Genomic DNA, 21,658 nt, shown 5'->3' on the forward strand with positions numbered 1-21,658 from the left:
TAAATTTTAATGTTGTACACATCAAAACACTGAAAAGTCTATCCACTCAAAACCTCAACAAGTATCAGATCAAATAATGTGCAAGATTAAATTAGTGATTTCTCTACCTGAGCATTACTGGGTCACTCTCTGTTCTTTGTTATTGTTGTTTTATTTGGGGGTATTTTTGTTGTTTTAGTTTGGGTTTTTGTTTCCTTTGGCAGGGACTAGGGGTAGCTTTTTGGTTCTTTTGAGACAGTTTCTCTGTGTAGCCTTGGCTGTTCTGGAACTCTCTCTGTAGACCAGGCTACTCTTTCTGTGGACCAGGCTGGCCTCAGACTCAGGGATCTGCCTGCCTCTGCCTCCTGAGTGCTGGGACTAAAGGTGTGCACCACCACCCATCAACCAAGTGACTTTTGATAGATTGAAATTCTGGAAAGGAAAGTATTAACTTCCAGGCCAGATAAAATATGCAAATAAACCATTCCAAAACACACCTGTGCCCTTAATTCTGACACCTGTAACATAAAATTTACAAGTACATAATGAGTTACTTTTTATTAACACATATGTGTCAGCTCCTTAATTGATTTGGACAGGAAGTCTACAGCTCTGTCCTTCACTGCTGATACACTGTTCTTAAGTGACAGTTTAGAATGTATCCACACTGTGCTTAAGTGACAGTTTAGAATGTATCCAAGTACTTTAGTCTTAGGTGGTTGCTCTTTTCCATCTGTGTTCAGCTGAGGGTGGATTTTAGAGGACTGAACCAAATGAAATACTTCCTACTGTCTGTGCTTCATTCATAAGATTGTTGAATTATCTGTGTGTTTGTAAAGTGCCTGAAAAGTCCCATTTGTATTTCACCCTAGAGCAATGGTTCCTCAACCTTCCCAATGGTGTGACCCTTTAACACAGTTCCTCATGCTCTGGTGACTTCCCAACCATAAAATTATTTTCATTGCTACTCCATGACTATAATTTTGTTACTGTCACGAATCAGGATATACGTACCTGTGTCTTCCAATGGTCTTAGGCTACCCTTATGAAAGGGCCATTTGACCCCGAAAGGGGTCATGACCCACGGGTTGAGAACCTCTGTCCCATAGTAACCACACCACAGATAAACAGAACAAAATAGTAGGCACCCTTTAATTTAAACACAGAGATGGACAGGAATGATGACAAAACTTCCTGAGAACAATGTAGTAGTTTTGATCTCTAAAATATCCCAGTAACCCTTTGTCTAGTTAGTTTGGATTTTATGAAAATCTTAAAATAAATGTAGAAGAGCAGTTTCAGCCTTAAAATCTGTAATTATTTCCTACAGACATAACAGATCACATTTCCCTGAAGCTATGTTGGCAGGGGGGATGCCGGTTACAGGGTTTGCTGAGCACAGACAGTCACAGGCCACGGAACGTAGCCGTTAACCTCACTTTGGAAATGGAAGTACAAATGGGCATGTAGTCTCCTCTTCCTTTCCTTACTATTTGCAGTCCTCGTCACCCGTTCTGAACAAGAACACTCCCTTCTACTTCCCCTGCAGGCTCCTGCACTCTGCCTAGATCAAGGCTGCAATCCACGGGAGAAGAAAGAGAGCCCATAACAATTCCGACCAGCTGCTTCTGTATCCAGGGGCCCAGGCCCAAGGCCATCTTCCCTGTAGTAAGGTTTGTCCAGGTCCCCTTAGCCCTACCTCGAAGTGTAAAAAAACAGAAGGCATCCTGCTGCAGCCTGGAGAGCAGTGAGCTCTCACAGTGGATACTGCTGTAGGTACCCTCTCAGCATCCTGCTACAGCCTGGGAGCTGTGAGCTCTCACTGTGGATGCTGCTGTAGCCTGGAGAGCTGTGAGCTCTCACTGTGGATACTGCTGTAGGTACCCTCTCAGCATCCTGCTGCAGCCTGGGGAGCTGTGAGCTCTCACTGTGGATGCTGCTATAGGCACCCTCTCAGCATCCTGCTGCAGCCTGGGAGCTGTGAGCTGATCTCACACTGGATGCTGCTGTAGGCACCCTCTCAGCATCCTGCTGCAGCCTGGGGAGCTGTGAGCTCTCACTGTGGATGCTGCTGTAGGCATCCTCTCAGCATCCTGCTACAGCCTGGGGAGCTGTGAGCTCATCTCACACTGGATGCTGCTGTAGGCACCCTCTCAGCATCCTGCTGCAGCCTGGGAGCTGTGAGCTGATCTCACTGTGGATGCTGCTGTAGGCACCCTCTCAGCATCCTGCTGCAGCCTAGAGTGATGATGAGCTCATCTCACACTGGATGCTATAGGCACTCTCTCTGAGAAACTTACAAGGAGGGGGAATGTGTTTAATATTCCAAAACCTGACTTACAGGTTATATAATAGCACACAGCTTCATCTCAGGGATGGGGGAAGTTGGGAAAAAGTTAGGATTCGCTCTTAGTCCAGTAATGGCCACCATACGCCTAGAAACGGCACTGGGAGGTGCCAGCAACAGTAATTTCAGGAGTTTCTTTTCTCGCCCTCTCTACTTCATAAAGCATACACATTCTCCAAACTTCATTTGCATTTAATGTCAACCAATTTTATGCACAAATTTTATAAAACATTGTTGTGAATTATCTAATCATATCTCTTAAAATTGTGATTTTCCCTATTTTATGGATTCTTTCCTTTGTAGACATAAAGATATTGTATTATATTTTCCTTTAGTTACTTAATGGGCTATTCCACGAGGAACTATGGACTTATCCTGTACAGTTACGATGTGTGATCATTAAAATTTAAAATGCCAAACGAATAATTAATTATACAAATTCAACTTACTAATCATTCTTCCCCCCCCCCCCCGCCATTGAGTGCTACATTTATCAAATGCCACCACATACAGCATGTAAACAAACATTTGAGGCACACATTCATGCATGTAATTATGTCCATGTACATGCTTGTGTATGTGTGTCAGGATGTACTGGGAAGCACAGAGCTTGAAGGCAAACTATATCTCCCAGCTCCCAAATATTTTTAGTACGAGCAACACACAGAGAGCCCAGGCCATGCTGTTTGTTGAAGCCTTCCTCACAGGTGGAGCATGGTAACACAGCAGAGCAGTCTCTTTCCAGGGCGGACTTTTCACAAAATATTAGCCACAAGCCACACAGACAGGCTGGGCCAAGCCAAGGTCAGTCCTCAGAGACTGTAGATTAGCCCAAGGCTCAGACGCGTTGAGTCAAGCTCTAAGTAACTGTCAAGTTATATGCAATATTCTCACAGGAGCTCAGTGTTTGAGCGACTGACTATTCCTTTTTTTGAAAGACGAGAAAACTGGAACAGAATAGCACACAAAGTGAGTGAGAAAAACAGAATATTATAAAGTTTTTTTTTAAAAAAAAATGGAAAGGTGGTATTTGAAAGATGTGACAAAAATAATTCGTACCTAAAAAAGGATACATTTTAATTAAGAACAGACGTTGCCAGTATAAAAAGAGTTCGTGTTTATTAAGCTGTAGAGACACATATGGGTCACGTGTGAATGCGATAAAACAGCATCGTGGTGGTGTGAATAACTGTGGTGGTTGAATGACCCCATAGGCTCATGTTTGAATGCTCAGTCTCCAGCGAGTGGAACGCTTTGCTTGCTTAGAAGGATTAGGAGGTGTGGTCTTGCTGGGGAAAGTATTGCCAGGCCCAGTCTCTCTCCCTGCTGCTTGTGGACGGGGATGTGGGACTCTCCACAACTGCCTGCCATGATGCTAACGGGCTAAACCTCTGTAAACACGCCCCAATTAAGTGTTTTCTTTCCTAAGAACTGACTTCTCATAAAGTCTCTTCATAGCAGTAGAATAGTGACTGAGACAGGCAGGACACTTACCAGGTGTCTGGAAAATAAAATGATATGCCTGCTCTACTTTTCATCCTTCTGCTGTGTTAATCTCTAACCAAAAAAAAAGCAATTGGGGGTGGGGGAGTTTGTTTCTTTCGCCTTACATTTCCACACCACTGTCATGGTCTCTCACCACCTGCAGCTGCCTGCAACCGGCACCAGAGGGAGCTAATGAGCAGTAACCATGGCGGAGGGTGGGAGGGAGGAGGGAGGCTCACTGGTCCCTGCCCCTTCCTTCCTGCTAAGTTACCAGCTACTAATGAATTCTGGGAGATGGAAAGATACCGCCTTTAGTCACACAGCCACTGATGAGCCCATCCGGCTCCAAGAAATAATTCGAAACTCGTGGCCATGAAAAGGGCCACGCTTAAATTCAGCAAGTCACAAAATTAAAAAAGAAAAAAAAAAAAACGTAAATGTGGAAAAAGGAATTGTAGGGGTGGGAAGTAAAAGAGCTGGGAGGACTCAAAAAATAATAACGGCAGGAGACAGCCCACACAAAACAAACGCAGCCGCATTTCTGTAAATTTAGCCCACATAAAACAAACGCAGCCGCATTTCTGTAAATCTCATACTTCTTTGTTTAGGGTTTTTATCCTTACTGCTCTTTTATTTGTGTGCTATAGTTTCTGAATTTGTGCTTTTGTGGTTTTGTGTGGGTGAGTGAATGTGCTGGGGTGGGTGTGTTTCTTGTGCTTTTCCTTTTTTTTTTTTTTTTTTTTTTTTTCTGGTTTGTTTTTATTTGCCTGTTTGTTTCTAGAGAGAGAGAGAAGGAAAGGAGGGTATGGGAGGATTTGAGGAAGAGAAAATGGTGACCAGAATATATTTTCAGATTAGAATGCAGTTTCAATTTTTAAAAAAGAAGTTTTTAAAAGCCCAGGTTTTGTGACAGAAGAAGGTTCTATAATTTTCATCAATCACTTTTCAGAATGGTAAGCCTACCTGCCCCAGCGACCGGTTTGGAAAGCCTGCACCGAGGGCAGTGCCAGCCACGGCAGTGTGGTGTGCGCCCTCCAAATGAATGACCACGCATACGGAACAAAGAAATCATATTCTCTTTGTGGAAAAGGTGTTAACAACGCTACAAAGCCTCAAACTGTAGGAAAATGTCTGAGGGCAGTTCTTAACTCTTACTGTACAACTGATATTGGGCATTCACTTATCAAGTAATAGAATTTCATGAGAGCTACTGACACAGGAAGCCATAGAAACATGAGAGTTGGGGAACAGATATCCTATGTTCAAACGTAAAGCATTCTCTTGTTCTGATAGGGAGACGTAAAACTGTAAAACACTGCCTTGACCAGTATTTAACCAAATGCCACTGAGTAACCAAATGAACTCAATCATTTCATAAAGAAATTACAAAGACTGGTGACCACTGACTGTTCTGAACTATGAAGAATGTTCAACGACACAAGTTCCCCTGGTGTCATTTATTAGATACAAAATGTTTAATTGTAGAACATATACTGATATTTTTTAAGTGCTTTTGATACATCTATTTTCTTCCTCGAGAACCAAGTCTTTAAAAGCATCCACTGATTAAAAAAAAAAATCTTCTTGTCCACTGCAAAAAGGAAATGCAAAAATATTACTAAGTATTTCATGGCTGAATTCAAGAGCATCATGGTGTCAATGAAGAAAAAGCTGTCCACTGCCTCTACATCCTGTGTGAATATACCAAGAACCTGTGCCTTCCCTCTATAATTATTCATTTAAAAATAAAACAGTGATGCTCAGTCATCTGTAGACCTGCATCTTCAATCCATAGCATTGCCTAATAGCTGGTGCAATGGGATTCAGAAATCCCTGGAGAATTTATCCCATGACAAGTAGCTATGTTGTGACACCAATAGTAATAAGACTACTGCTTCTTTTACAAGTACCTATGCTTGTGAAAGTTAACAAAAAACAAAACAGAATTTGGAATTTGGGGATATCGTACTTTTCCTTTTACATTAAATCCATGCCCAAATGGGCAATGGTCAGAGAATAGGCATGGGCAGGTGGACATCTCACTACAGCCTTGCCCAAGGTTCACCCAGATTCTGGATCAACATAAAACTTCCTAGAAAAATGAGAGCATCTAAAATGTAAGAAAACATTGACAATGAACAAACTAACCTGATGAATTATCAGTATCTGGGGAAAATAGACTTCAAAGGAGGGAGGAAATGACCAATTTTAAGGAGGTCCCAGCTCAGGGTGTCTAAGAGTCATCCTCTGAGGAAAGGTTCCCCGCTTGAAGACACTGTGTCTGGACTCACTGACACGGAGATCAGGCATGCCAAGCTGCACAAGACAACATGGGAATAAAAGCCTATGGTCTGTAGAAGACTTTGTTCATGGCAGATTAAAATAACATATATTGAGTTGCTATAGGAGAAGAAGACTAATTAGAAATGTGAATACCAATATGGGTGTACGCAATCTCTAAACTTTATCAGTATTACAAGCACTGGAGAAATATAACTGTGTATAAAATAATAAAGACCTGCTTAGAACTGACACCTACGACAAAAATAATCTTGAAAAATGAGAAAAGGTGAATGCTTCGAGCAGTTTTCCTGCCAGCCTGGTCCCAGCGCCACATTCGTCCCAAATAACACACAGAGATGCTGTATTAGATTTGAAGCTGTTGGCCTGCTACTAGTGTTTCTTATCGGCTAGCTCTGTCTTAAATATTAACCCATTTTTATTCACCTAAGTGTTTCAACATGGTCTTGTCTTACCGGAGAGAGGGTCCGGACCTCTTCTCTCTAGTCTTTACATCTTGAATCTCCTCTCTACTACATCTCCCAGAATCCTCCTTGTCTCCTAGTCCTGTCTATCTTGCCTTCTTATTTGCCAGCAGTGCTTTATTCATTAACCAATAAGAGAAACATATCTACAGAATGACATCTCCCATCAGGTGAAGCATACGGACTCAAAAATGATAGGACCCAATTTGTTAACTGAAGCATGGTGTACTGAGAAGGATTTTAAAACAGGGGAGATGTGGGGAGGCTCATGGAGGAACTGAGGGACAGAAACCATAATCAGAATATATTGCATGGAAGAAAAATAGGAGGAAAAAAAAAAAACACTATCAGCCAGGTTTGAAGAGGGAAATCTTAAAGTGTGCCAGTGAAATCTCTCTATCCCAAATCACGTTAAGCATAGCTCATGCTGCACCCGTAAATTATGGTTCTGAGGAAAGATACATAACTATGAGGTGGCTCTCTAGGCTCAGTCATAAGAGGGCAGTGTCACACCAACAACAGACTGAACAGTTATGCCCGCTGGCGACTCTCATTAGACCTGTGAGGGTCAGTCAGCCTGAAAGGACTTCTCAAATCAGGTTCCCTCTTACAAGGACACACCAGTGCTTCTGTTAGTCTCGGGAATCGAAGCGCTAAGATTATTTTTAGATTTGGCATTCAAGGCAGGCATGGAGTCAGGGGTGAAAAGTGAACCACACTGAGATGTACAATGAGTAGAAGTTGAATGTACGGACACAAGCCTGAACTCCAGGATGGGAAAGCCAAGACAGGAAGATGGCCAATTTCTGGCTAACTGAAACCCTGTAGCAAAATGTAATAGTAATAGTAATTGTTGCTATTGTTGTTGTTGATGATGACTATGAGGACAGAGTGATTAAAGAGAGAGAGGGAGAGGGGGAGAGAAAGAGCAGCTACTTACAATAACAGAGAAGAAAACTCCTCAGGGAGGAACAGAGTGAACAGAGCAGAGCAGCCCATTCCACAGTCGCCTCCGCCATCTTAACTTTGCAGGTTGCATCACCGAAACAAGAAACCTACTGAGCTTATTTTACATATCATCTGTCTTACAATTATTGACTTTTATTTTTAAAAGTCCATTTTACAGAGCACTGTCCCCAGGAAGTCTTGCTGAACTGAAAGCTATTTTCCACATTTACATGTAAGCATTTTGTGAAAAGTTGTTGCTACACATAGAAGGCAAGGAAGGACACTTAGGAAGTACTAGCCATGGAAAGTACATTACTTACAGTTAACAGAGATCTTGGAGGAGAAATATTTCAGAAGACTTAAAATGCTCGTCCCCTCTAATTCTGACTGCTTTTCTGACTTGTCCAGGGGTAAAGTCTCCTTCTGCGAACTTGTACAGTCACAGAACCCAATCAAAGCCGTTTTCCTCAGATAAGAGGTAGCTGCGTACAAACACACTTCTGAAATAATTGTTGTATATGAGAAGATGACATCAGAGGCCCAGGGAAGTTCATGTGCCTGATAGTTCTCTTCCTGAAACGAAATCCCGAAAGGATGCACTAGAAAAACCAAGTACAGTCCATCAGACCTAGAAACCATATGTGTAGTAGGATGATAACAAAATATATATATATTCAAAGTTTATGCAGTTGTAATAAAACCAATTAAAATTTGTAAAATGTATTCATTAAAACTTACTTTGGGATGGGTATGTTTTATTAAAAAGTAGCTCACAAATTTAAGTAACTAAAAATATGTTAAGCAACAAACATTCAATTTCTTTAGTAATCAATGGAAGATAAATTAATCCGTTGAGGGTGAGCCTGATATATTGCTCAAGTGGTTGTCCGATGGATAGCCTTATACACATCCACATACTGGCAGCATTGAGTGTTCTCAGAGGGCTAAAAAGAAAACTATATTAAATTGGGAGGAGAAAGTGGTATGGAAGTAGGAGATGGATTTGGTAAAAATGGACTATTTATGTGCATGAAGTTCCCAAAAAATACATTAAAAGATATAATACTCTCAACATAATGTTGGAAAGCATCTTTTCTAGTGTGTGTAACTTTCATATTCATAGAAATACAAAAATATTACAACTTGTTGAACAAAATTTAAAAATGTGTCCCAAGAAACTGTGTAGGGAGTAAGGCTTTTCCTCCCACCGCTGGTCTGGTCCCACCGCCGCGCCAGCCCCAATTAACACACTGAGACTCTGTATTTGCTATAATGCTGTTGGCCAGGTACTAGTTCTTATCAGCTAGCTCTGTCTTAATTATTAACCCATTTCTGTTAATCTACTATTTCCATGTGCTCTAACCGGAGAGCCGGCTGGCATCCAGCTCTCTCCAGACTCTCCATCTTGACTCCTCCTTACTACTTCCTCTTTCCTCCTTGTCTCCTAGTCCCCCCTGTCTTCCTTTCCTATTGGCCAACAGTGCTTTATTCATTAACCAGTATGAGAAACATATTTACAGAATCATGTCTCCCATCAAAACTGTTCATAGCAACAGACTCATAGGAAAGTTTATAGGAAAGGAAATGAGGCCACTGGAGGTGAGGTAACTCGGTGTGAACCTGAGGACCTGAGTTCAGATCCCCAGCACCCACATGCCTGGAAACTTAGTGTTGCAATTTGAGGGCTGAAATCAATAAAGTAGAAACCAGGAAAACAATACAAAAAAAAAAAATCAATGCAACAAAGAGATGGTTTTTCGAGAAAATCAACAAGATAGACGAACCTTTATCCAAATTAACCAAAAACCAGAGAGAGAACATGCAAATCAGCAAAATCAGAAACGAAAAGGGGGACATAACAACGGACACAGAGGAAATCCAGACAATTTTCAGGTCATACTTTGAAAACCTATACTCCCCAAAATTTGAAAATTCCAAGGAAATGAACAAATTTCTGGATAACTACCACTTACCAAAATTAAGTCAAGAACAGATAAACAACTTAAATAGACCTATAACCCCTAATGAACTAGAAGCAGTCATCAAAAGCCTCCCAACCAAAAAAAGCCCAGGGCCAGATGGCTTCAGTGCAGAATTCTACCAGAAATTCAAGGAAGAGCTAATACCAATACTCCTCAAATTATTCCACACAATAGAAACAGAAGGTTCATTACCAAACTCTTTCTACCAGGCCAGAATCACCTTGGTATCCAAGCCACACAGAGACACAACTAAGAAAGAAAACTACAGACCAATATCACTCATGAACATTGATGCAAAAATACTGGCAATAAAACACTGGCAAACCAAATCCAAGAACACACCAGAGAAATCATCCTCCATGACCAAGTAAGCTTCATCCCTGGGTTGCAGGGATGGTTCAACATATGAAAATCTATCAACGTCATCCAACATATAAAGAGACCGAAAAAGAAAAACCACATGATCATCTCACTAGATACTGAAAAAGCCTTTGACAAAATTCAACACCCTTTCATGATAAAGGTCTTGGAGAGATCAGGGATAACTGGAACATACATAAACATAATAAAAGCAATATACAGCAAACCAAGAGCCAACATCAAACTAAATGGAGAGAAGCTTAAGGTGATTCCTCTAAAATCAGGAACAAGACAAGGTTGCCCTCTCTCTCCATATCTCTTCAATATTGTACTTGAAGTTCTAGCTAGAGCTATAAGACAACAAAAGGAGATCAAGGGCATCCAAAATGGAAAGGAAGAAGTCAAACTGTCTCTATTTGCAGATGATATGATAGTTTACGTAAGCGACCCAATAAACTCTACCAGGGAACTCCTACAGCTGATAAACACCTTCAGCAAACTAGCAGGACACAAGATTAACTAAAAAAAAATCAGTAGCCCTTCTTTCAGACGACAAAGAGACAGAGAAAGAAATCAGAGAAACATCACCCTTTACAATAGCCACAAACAACATAAAGTATCATGAGGTAACGCTTACCAAACAAGTGAAATACCTATATAGCAAGAACTTTGTGGCTCTAAAGAAAGCAATTAAAGAAGATACCAGAAAATGGAAAGATCTCCCATGCTCTTGGACAGGCAGGATAAACATAGTAAAAATGGCAATCTACAATTCAATGCAATCCCCATTAAAATCCCAGGACAATTCTTCACTGACCTTGAAAGGATAATAATCAACTTTATATGGAAAAACAAAAGACCCAGGATAACCAAAACAACCCTATACAATAAAGGAACTTCAGGAGGCATCACCATTGCCAACTTTAAGCTGTACTACAGAGAGCTGTAGTCCTGAAAACAGCCTGGTATTGTCACAAAAATAGACAGGTAGACCAATGCAATTGAATTGAAAACCCTGACATTAACCCACACACCTATGAACACCTGATTTTTGACAAAACAGCTAAAAGTATACAATGGGGGGGATGAAAGAATCTTCAACAAATGGTGCTGGCACAACTGGATGATGGTGTGTAGAAGACTGCAGGTAGATCCATGTCTATTCCCATGTACAAAACTCAAGTCCAAATGGATCAAAGGCCTCAATATAAATCCAGCCATACTGAACCTCTTACAAGAGAAAGTAGGAGGTACCCTTGGACAAATTGGTATAGGAGACTGCTTCCTGAACATAACTCCAGTAGCACAGACACTGAGGATCAACAATTAATAAATGGGACCTCCTCAAACTGAGAAACTTCTGTAAGGCAAAGGATAAGTTGACAAGACCACAGATTGGGAAAAGATCTTTACCAACCCCATATCTGATAGAGGGCTGATCTCCAAAATATACAAAGAAGTCAAGAAACTAGTCACAAAAACACCTAATAACCCTATTAAAAAGTGGGGTACAGAACAGAAGAGAGAATTCTCAATAGCGAAAATCAAAAAGGCTGAAAGACACTTAAGAAAGTGCTCAACATCCTTAGCTATCAGGGAAATGAAAATCAAAACAACTCTGAGATACCATCTTACACATGTCAGAATGGCTAAAATTAGAAACACCAAAGACAGTTTATTCTGGAGAGGATGTGGAGAAAGGGAAACACTCCTCCACTGCTGGTGGGAGTGCAAACTCGTACAGTCACTTTGGAAATCGGTATGGTGGTTCCTCAAGAAAATGGGAATCAGTCTACCTCAAGATCCAGCAATTACACTCTTAGGCATATACCCAAAGGATGCACATTCATGCAACAAGGTCATCTGTTCAACTATGTTCATAGCAGCATTATTTGTAATAGCCAGAACCTGAACGCAACCTAGATGCCCCTCAACTGAAGAATGGATGGAAAAAATGTGGTACATTTACACAATGGAGTACTACTCAGCGGAAAAAGCAATGGAATTTTGAAATTCACAGGCAAATAGATTGAACTAGAATAAACCGTCCTGAGTGAAGTAACCCAGTTACAAAAAGACAAACATGGTATATACTCATTCATATATTTTTTTATGCATAGAGCAAAAGATTACAAGCCTACAATCCCTTTGATGAGCAAAGGGGTCAAGACCAGTCTGGAGAAACACACAGAATCAGCTGACCTGAACAAGGGGGAGCTCAAAGTCTGAAAGCTGGGAAACCAGCTTAGGACAGACCCAGACCCCCTAAACATAGGTGTCAGTTAGGAAGACTGGGCAGTCTATGGGGTCTCTGGTAGTGGATCAGTATTTATCCCTAGTATACGAATGGACTTTGGGATCCTATCCCACACAGAGGGATACTCTCTCAGCCTAGACACACGGGGGAGGGCCTAGGCCCTGCTCCAAATGATACAACAGACTTTGAAGATCCCCATGGAAGGTCTCACCCTCCCTGGGGATAAGAAAGGGGATGGGATGGGGATTGGTGGAGGGAACAGGAGAGGATGGGAAGGTGAGGGAACTGGGATTGACATGTAAACCATGCTTGTTTCAAATTTAAAATTAAAAAATATCAAGAAAACAAATACACACACACACACACACACACATATACGTAGACATACACACATACACACACACACATATATATACACAGACATACACACACACACGTGCGTATAATTTATGTGATGAAAAGCATAAAGCATGCCTCCAGGCAGATCTTTTTCACATCTCAACTACAAGGTGTTACCTGGCTCTGAACAGAGAAGATGCTCAGAAGAAAATCTTTCACTAGATCCATCAGAGTCTTCAAGCAGGCCATGTTCAACTTAGCAGCCTCCCCCAGAACCAACAATGCCAGCGTTGAATCCAACCTGGATTGTGAACAAGTGACAAAGACTTTAATAAAAATAACAATAATCAATTTTAATGAAAAACCTTTGAAGCCAAAAGGAATGAAGGTTTGGGTTATCAAGTATATTTATTTTCTATAGTGAAAGATTCTGGCATGAATTTAAGATACTGGACTCAGGGTTGGCATAATAAGAACTATGCATCCTCCCCTCCCCATCTGCTCGTAGATCCTGCCTGATACAGCATCCGTGGGCTGTAACTCTGCAGGGAACCTGCAGGCCCTCACAAGGGCCTCTAGCTTCTTCCTTCAGTGGGGTTAATCTGAAGGATGTTTTCTTTCCAAGCTCACAGAACAAGGGGCAAACTAGGTAAACACTCCCTAAACCCCGTGACATGTAAGTCTCTAAATAAAATATATATTTCATTCAAAAACGAGTAAGGTCATAGGCTAGCTTTTTTTTAACGTTATGTAAGTGGGAATTTATAATGGAAGCTGTCAGCCTTCATGTTCATAGGGAATGAGGTTTTCAGAAGTCTTACATTTCACACCCTTGTTTCCAGTTCCCCTGACTGAAATGGAAACAGGCAGAAAGAGAGTTAAGAGGCAGCAAATCTAAAGCTGCCTGCCTATAGAGCTGCTTATTGCCTTGGCTTCAAGTGTTAAAAAATTTATATCCAGGACTTTAACAAGTATGCTTGAATTTCACTACTGTGCCATCTGTCTTTAAGGTTAGGGTCTGCTCTTCATTCTTTCCTTACGAAAACACTCAATGTTAAGTGAACTAAGCCAGGCTCAGCAAGTGTCCATATTTCCCTTATATGCAGAATCTAGATGTCCCCAAAAGACATGAAGATGGAAAGCACCGAACGGGTCCTCTGTGGGAAAGAGATGGGAGCCAGCAGGGTGGGGGTGAAGAGATTGAGGGAGAGCAATGTACTTCCTGTGCTCCTACGAAAAGTCAACAATGTTCTACATTAAGCTCTGCAATCGATTAATGCTAGTAAGATAGGTTATAAAAAGTCAAAAATGGAATGTCTTTTAGGAGACAATAACAGTTGTAAAAACCCGGGTAGAGTTTTTCAGACCTCGGGACTTTCTTAAAATGAAAAAAAAAAAAATCAAGAAATGATTTGGCAATATTAAGACAATTGCTATGTCCCTTCTATGATTTGCGGTCATTGATGACAATTTGATCGGTTTACCCTGTCCTCTGCAACACTACGCATGACTTTTCCTACCTTATGTGACCATCCTCACATCCACCCAGAAAAAAAGAAATAAAGATTTGGATGGCGCAGGCAGTTACCAGTTTACAGTGCAGTGATGACTTGGGAAACATCCTCTACTAGGACTCTGAGGATCTTGTTCTAGTCTCTAGGTTCAAGGCCAGCCTAGACTGAGCTAAACTAAGCTACCCGGGGCTCTGTCAAACGAAAAAAAAAAAAAAACAGAAGAAAAGAGAGGAAGAGGAAGAGGGGGAGGAAGGGGAAAAGAGAGAGAGAACTCATATGTGGAGGAAAAGTATGCATCTGACGAATTAATATCTAAAATAAATGAGGAACGCAAACAATTCAAGATCAAGCAAACAAATAACCCAACTTGAAAAGACAAAGGCTTGACACAACATTCTTCTTTGGCTTTTCTGGTTTTTTGTTTTGGTTTTGGATCTTTGGTTTGGTTTGATTTTATTTGATTTGGTGTTTTTGTTTGGTTTGGTTTGGGTTTTTGGCTTTTCAAGACAGAATTTCAAGACTATACATTCAGGGATCATTTCTGTAGTTTGTCAAGACAGAGTTTTTCTGTGTAGCCCTGGCTACTCTGGAACTCACTCTGCAGACCGGGCTGGCTTTGAAATCAGAGATCCACCTGCCTCTGCCTCCTAATCCTGGGATCAATGGTGTGGGCCACCATTGTCCAACAGATGAATGTATTTTAAAAGGGGTACATGTACCCATGGAATACACAGAAACACACACAGAACACTGAACTTCACAAATATAGATCATTATTACTGGTCAATGTATAAAAACCTACAGCCTTCCTTCCACTGAACCCAGCCTGCTCTTATGGGACAACTATGTCCCTTCTTAAATTAACACATGGACTAGAAGAAGCTAACCCTTCCTGAGATTCAATTTTCTTGTATATCTCTTTGAAAAGCACAGAGAAAATAGTATTGATACATTCCTTTCAAATACATAACAGATGACTTCATTGTTGGGAATCTAACAACATGAGAAGTAAGGAACTGTCTTAAACACGGGGATGAATTTCTTATCTGTAACATTTCATTTAATAGAGACAAACTACACAGAGCATCCAGCAAAACAAGACAACAGGGACTGCAACAACTCACTGATACAACCAATAAAAAATATGCACGCCGCCTTTGTCTTTGGAGCCGAAACTATAAAGTGGATTCATAGTCAACTGAGCCGTGATTAACATGTCAGAGCAAAGGTCTCTCTGAGTCACTCCGGATTTATGGAATTGCCCTTACCAGCATTTCGTTTGAAGCTGCTTCTTGTGGAAGAGGAGATGTTCAAGCACTTCGTTCAGCTGAGGACTATTGTTCTGCACACAAGACCAGGCGGCCACGCAGTGCCAGAGCAGGTGGTTGACTTCGTAGCCCCCCTCATTCGGCTGGAAACACCCCTGAAACGACAACATGGAGGCAGGCTGCCAAGGCACCCTTAACCCGCAAAGACTCGAAAATACATCTTAAATACAAAAATCAAAGTGAATATTCACTTACACTTCATGCTTTACTAAGTGAAGTCATTTACAAATATTTCTATTAGGTATGCGTGGCCGGCAGAAGCTTTTTATAATAAATATATGTATTCATTATGTAAGTTTATATTTTTTTCCACAAATCCATGTGCTGCGATTTCCAGATCCTCTGAAGGGCCACTATTGGATGCACAATTCCCAGACCCTGTGTGTCTCCCTTCTTCACAGCAGCTGATCAAAAGGCAACAGGGTAAATTTAAGCAAAGATCTAGTGACAAACCAGGCTCTGAGGTGTGGGTTCCTCTTCATTAACAACCAAATGCATGTCTTACAGAACACTGCCAATGCCTGTTAAGCAACTATGTTTAAAAGACAAATTCAGATACAAAGAAGCTTTAGGTTTTTTTTCTCTCCAGTGTTGCCTGCCAGGGTCATTAAATATCATTAAATAATTGCTCTGCTACTGTGATAATATAACACTCTCAGATTTATTTATTTATTTATTTATTTATTTATTTATTTTGGCCAAAGATAACGCCTTGTTCTATGTACTGAGATCAGAAGTAGTTCTAATCCAAAGAGCTCCATTGTCTTCAGTTACTATATAAAATAGGGTAGCCAAATTTAAAGATAGCCTTTGTGTTGTGTCTTCTTTAAAAGCTGGAGGCTCATATAAAATTTCAAATTAAAACTCTCGAGTTTCTGGCAAGCTGTTTAGTCGTGTTCTTTGGAAGTGTGTCTATCCTTTCTGTGTTGGGGGTAGTCAGATAGAGAGTAGAGAGAATGGTTAGAGTCAGGCTGTGCAGAAGCCTGCTGGCCATCAGAAAAGACACTGTAAGCAAAGCCACATTTGGAGTGTTACACTATCCCACGGAGAAGCTGTCTTCTGAGATAATGCAGGGCATTGGACTGAGACATGCTGACTTCGGCAAATGCACACATAACTCAATTTTCCGCTTTGTGGTGGAGCCCATTCAAAAAGTAAAGGCCACATAAATGAAATTGTCTCAACAGCCTCAGGTTTCTCAGCCGTGTGTCTGACAGTCCTCAGGTTTCAAGTCCACATAAATACAGACAGAGATCGGTTGTGAAACTTTGAGATGCCCTAGCCAATTAAATTAAAGCAATACTCTCCTAGATCACAGATACTATATGGCTACAAAGACTATTAAGTAAGCATGTATATTTATATCTATAGAAATATTATGTCATATATAAATATATAAATATGTTACGTGTGTGTGCATGCATGTGTGCGTGCATGCGTGTATGTGTGTGTGCTAACACATAATAAAGAAAACACTAGGAGGTACGCTGTGTGACCAAAGCCTGTGACCCCACAACAAGAGAGGCTGAATCAGGAGAAAGGCAAACTTGAGGCTACCTTTGGGAATTTAGGGAGATACCATCTCAAAAAAATAAATAAATAACGTAATACAAAGATAAAGTTTGGGATTATGAACAAGACCTATGGTTTATTTCAGTTTTGTAAGATGTCATTTTCACACACCACGGAGAATGAGAAAAAGCAGCCTCCGCTGTCTACACTCAGGGTTACTCACTGTCTACACGCTGTCACTTACTATGGGTGGGTCTGACACGGTCGGGTCATTTTGCTCTGCCTGATGTAAGCACAAACTACATGGCTTGGACAGTAAGTACTACAAGACCATGATTTCTAAAAAGCCATTTAACAATCTTCATTCTTAAGCACAGACAAAACCAAAACCACTGAATACCCAGTCGTAAAGTCGTCCCCGCTTTTGAACTGGAGAATCTAAGGAGGACCGCTGCTCCTCAGGCGCTCCTGGGTCTCAGGAGGTCTAAATGCACTCAGCTCTCTCATGCTGAAGCATTCCACAGCTCCCCCAGGAAGCCCGGGCTCCTTCCTCTCTCCCTCCACCAAGGAATAACCCATGCTGTCTCTGGCAGATGCATGCTCCTCCTCTTGACCTTTGGCTTAACAGGCCTTGGCATTATCAAAAGAAAAGACTTAATGTAATAACGTAATCACGTGGTTCAACCCAACACAGACCAGGAAAGAACAGCCCTGATACTAACCACATGCCACAAAGTCTGCTGCTGTCTTTACACTGACTGGGTCTAACATGGTTGGGAGACAAACGCTGCTCACAAGCCGTCCACAAGAGCACAGAGATTACCAAATGCTTAGAAGCATTTCGACACTCTGGCAGAATGATTATATACATGTTTGATCTAATAAAAACTAAGACGGACTTTTCTTTTCTTCTCATAATCACGCATTACTTCATTTTGAAACTGCCAGGCTGTGACGGCTTTGAGATGGAAAAGAGGTGTGGCTGGGAGGCAGCTCAGCCTGTGAAATGTCTGCTACATGAGAATGAGGACCTGAGTTCGGATCCCCAGCAGTCAACAAAGCTGGGAACAAAGGTTTTCATCAGTAACCTCAGTAATGGGAGGTAGACAGAGGCAAGAAGATGCCAGGTGCTATCCCCCGGCTCCCACACACACGGACACACCCCTGCATACACGCGAGCATGTATACAAACACATTCCCCAAAAAAAGAAAAAAAGCGAGTGTCCTACTCCATGACAATTTGGTAACTTCGGAGAATATTTCTCCATCCATTTCCGCTTGCCTGCCTACCTTCCTTTTTTCTTCTTTTTCTTTTCTTTTTTTTTTTTCTTCTTTTTCTTTTCTTTTACTACTTCCAGTGACTTCTCCTTCCCTCTTGATTGCTGCCCAGCTTCAGACTGCCGCCTGCAGCTTGCACACCGTGGCATTTATAGACTATAGAGCATTACCTTTGGGTGACCGATGGGGCCTTTACAACAGAGATGAGCTTGGAGGTGTGGGCTCTGCTGTGGCTGCTCAGATGAGACATTTTGTCCTGTTTTCGGTCATTTTAGGGGACGGTGACGTTGCCATGAAAAGACCTCTTAGTACAAATGTGTCAACCAAATGCTGTCATGCTTATGTGTGAGAGGAAAACCATTAATCACGTCGGAATATCAAACTGATGTATCTACTGCTTTTCAGGGAACTACTTATACTTTAGACAATACTATCGAATAAAGGGTCTGCTCCACTTTAACTAGGTTTAAAATCCAAAGAACTATGCTATTGTTACGATGCGACAGCTATGCTTAGAAAATTCAGCTCTGCCACTGAGCACGGGACAGAAAATCAGTCCTGCAGATGGGGCTCTGGGATTGCAAAGCTAATAAAAGTGTACTGCTTGCCGAAGTTGGTGGGAACTGTGTGTCTGGGTCACTTAAAAGGACGTTAAAAGAAGAATCTGTGACCAGTAGCAAGGAAAGGAAGTTTTCTATTCGTAGGTAAAACCAAAATCCATATTGTGTATCGAATAATATGCAAATTCTACAGGATTTTTAAAGCAGCTCTAGCTTTGGTCTTGCAACAGCCTGCACTCATTTCTATAGACATTACACATAAAGTATTTTACAGTGGCCAACACAGGCTGTGGATGGACCTTTCAGTATAATCGGAACATAAGAGATGATGGATAGATCGATAAATCCTGGGCTGTAATATAGCACCAATAAAGACAGGAGGAAAAATGGCCACTACTGCAGCTTTTACATTCTATTGCATCGTCTTCTTCCTCTTTCATTCCCCAAAGTAAGGAACAAAATGGGTATTGAATGGGCAGATGCTCAACTGAACTGGAGAGGCTGGCTGAGAAATACCACACTGGAGAAATTGGGTGGAAACTAGGGAACTTTAGGGTTGCAATCACACCATGAATCAGTGCTGATTAGACAAGCCACCGGTGATTTAGGAGCGCTGTGGTTCCACTATCCTTTATAGTCTGTATATTATGAAGTAATTGGAGAAGAAAAAGAAAGGCAATAAACCTGACAGCCCCAAATGTGTTATAGTCCCCTTAGAGAATCACACGGATAGAGCTGAAATAGAATTTAGGTCTTTTGTTCTACAAAGTGGAAATGGTACAGAAAGGCTGAGTGACTGCGCATGTCACTCCGGGCAGATGGATCCGTTCCTTGAAACTGTCGGCTCTGCCCCTGGTAGCAGCACACCTCCGTTGCTTCCAAGGGTGAACAGATTTGTTCTTCAAGAGCCCCAGCACGGAAACTTACAGTGGCCTCCCCTGAGCCAAAGCATCTGTGTAGCATGCAGATAGCGCAGACCAGATTTAAGAGATACAACACTCAGATCGCTGCGTTCCTTCCTTCCGTGTAGCCACAGTCTCGGCTGGAAGCCATTGCGAACTGCCTAGGCTAGAGCGAATCCTTCAACACATTTTCAGTGGCCGATGTCTGTGTTTTATGTCTCTTCATTCACAAAGTACAATTTTATCTGTTCCGTTAAGGCAGCAGCTCTGATAGAAATAATGGTGGTGATGACGATCCTGATCATGAACACAGCTTTTTTTTTTTTCCAATGAGCAAATGGTGGTCTAGAAAAGCTAAACAGACATCTACATCACACAGGCAGCGGTCAAGCATGTCATAACTCTTCAGGATCAATGCTCTTTATGCAGCTTGATATCTTATTGTACGTATGTCATCAAAACATGTTTTAAACTTTGAGACAAGTGCCTCTTTTTGCGTGACATTCCTAATTATAACCAACTGGTTCAAATTACTTAGCAAACCTCTCTCCTTATATAGATGGTTTATCACCAATGAGCCAAGAGACAAATAAAGACTTAAAAATTGCAAATGTACACGATAAGATGCATTTTCTCACCTGTTAAATTTAGTTAAGGTTTGAAAGGCACTAAAGGGCCTGTGGAAAGACTATAAGGTCCCACATAAAGCTATTTTTTAAAGGAATTTTCACAAGTGTCTTTATCATTAGAACTTACATTAGGTTAAAAGTATTTTCCAGGCCAGGGAGATGATTCAGTGGATGAAGGGTTTGCTGCACCAGTGTGAGAACCAGAGTGTGAATTCACACCCACACATAAAATCTGGGCTGCCCCGACATCCATCCCACCTGTGGGACTGGAGACGGGCTCTCAGAGCAAGCTGGTTAGCTAGTCTAGCAGGTTCTGGGAAACGCTGCGTAAGCCAAGAGAATCCAGAGCAACCAAAGAAGGTTCCAGCATCTCCTTCTGGTCTCCCCACCCACATAAACACACAAGCGCTCACATTGCACATATGCATTCCCACACACATGCAAACATGAATAAATGTATTCATGCACCCCACACACACGAGCAACAGACAAGAATATTTTTCCTCTTTGGGAAGGTAAGAAGAATACATTTTCCATTTATAAGCTATACAGTTGAAATAATGAAAAAAACTTTTTCAAAAAATATTTGAGTAAAGGAAATAAAGAGATTATTGCCAAAGAGAACGAAGTGTGTCCTTGGAAAAGTATGTCTTATACACAGTTACATGGCTCATTGAACTTGTATTTGCATAATTACTACTTATTGTGTAAAGTGATTATTAAAAACGTAAGTACAACATTTAACTTTTGTACTAGGCTTATTTTAATCTCTCAATGTGAACTTTTTTGATGTGGGGAGAATCTCACTGTGTAGCATTGGCTAGCCTTAAACTGACGGGACAAGGCTGGCTTTGAACTCACAGAGATCGAGATCTGCCTGCTTCTGCTTTCCTTGTGATTAAAGGCATGCGCCACCAGGCCTGGACAATTTGAGAACTTTGGGAAGGTTTCGGTTGACAGTAATGGCATATTAAATGTTATTTCACATAAAACAGGAAGAACATGGCGGTCGTATCACTGCCACGAATGATTCTTCCCATCAGCCAGGTCCGCATCAGCCCCAAATGAACACGCAGACGCTATATTGATTATAAAGTTGTTGACCGATGACTAGGACTTCTTATTGACTAGCTCTGTCTTAATTATTAACCCATTTCTATCGACCTATGTATTGCCACGAGGCTGTGGCTTACCAGGTAATGCCTCGCGTGGTGTTACTCCTCCAGCAGCATCCTGACTCTTCTGGCGGGCTCTCTTGCCTACCTTTCCCAGACTCCTCCTCCTCTCCTAGTCCCGCCTATCCTGCTGCCTCATTGGCCATTGGCCAAACATTGGTCTTATTCATCAACCAATGAGAGAAACATATTCAGACTAACATCTCCCATCATATCACATGAGTTTCATGGCCAGTCTATACTTTATGTCCCTCCCCTTAATGAACTACAACATGCTAAAATGTTAACTTAGGAACCT

At 41.4% G+C, this 21,658-nt stretch overlaps 1 long non-coding RNA gene across 1 annotated transcript; it reads right to left on the reverse strand.

The window, feature by feature from the left end:
* Window positions 1-7,935: 7,935 nt before the first annotated feature.
* On the reverse strand, window positions 7,936-15,383 carry LOC127226756 (uncharacterized). Its single transcript, XR_007834922.1, has 3 exons — window positions 15,245-15,383; window positions 12,640-12,763; window positions 7,936-8,097 (listed from the first exon to the last, which is right to left on the reverse strand). It is a non-coding gene; the product is annotated as an uncharacterized LOC127226756 (long non-coding RNA).
* Window positions 15,384-21,658: the final 6,275 nt, after the last annotated feature.

Source organism: Phodopus roborovskii, unplaced genomic scaffold (genome assembly GCF_943737965.1).
Source record: "Phodopus roborovskii unplaced genomic scaffold, PHOROB, whole genome shotgun sequence".
Classification (NCBI taxonomy): Eukaryota; Metazoa; Chordata; class Mammalia; order Rodentia; family Cricetidae; genus Phodopus; species Phodopus roborovskii.